The following is a 404-nucleotide window of genomic DNA, read 5'->3' on the forward strand; positions in this document are numbered from 1 at the left end:
AGCACACACAGGAGGCTTTGCTTGGGGTTTGCTTAAAGACCAGCAGTGTCAATCACGATCAGGCACAAATAAGGAAACAGCCAAAGACAGCCCTGAGCCATCTGAGAGGAAGCTGTCTCTACACAGAAAAGGCGAGGAATATTATTTTCTGGACATCTAAATTTCTTCAGTGGCTTGTGGTTCTCAGTCCTCATGGAAAGTATATGTGGGCCTTGAGTAAACAGGATCCACATTCACCTCTCATATTACCCATCCCATTCACTTTTTAAAAATCTTTAATTTTATTATTAGCATACTCATTATTACAAGTCATAATTTTTCTTTATGCCATTTACCCAACCTATCACTCCCCAAACCCCCTCCCTCTCTCCCCCCATGTCTAGTATCCGTAGATCTGTTCTCTC

Source organism: Galeopterus variegatus, unplaced genomic scaffold (genome assembly GCF_000696425.1).
Source record: "Galeopterus variegatus unplaced genomic scaffold, G_variegatus-3.0.2 Scaffold19060, whole genome shotgun sequence".
Lineage (NCBI taxonomy): Eukaryota > Metazoa > Chordata > Mammalia > Dermoptera > Cynocephalidae > Galeopterus > Galeopterus variegatus.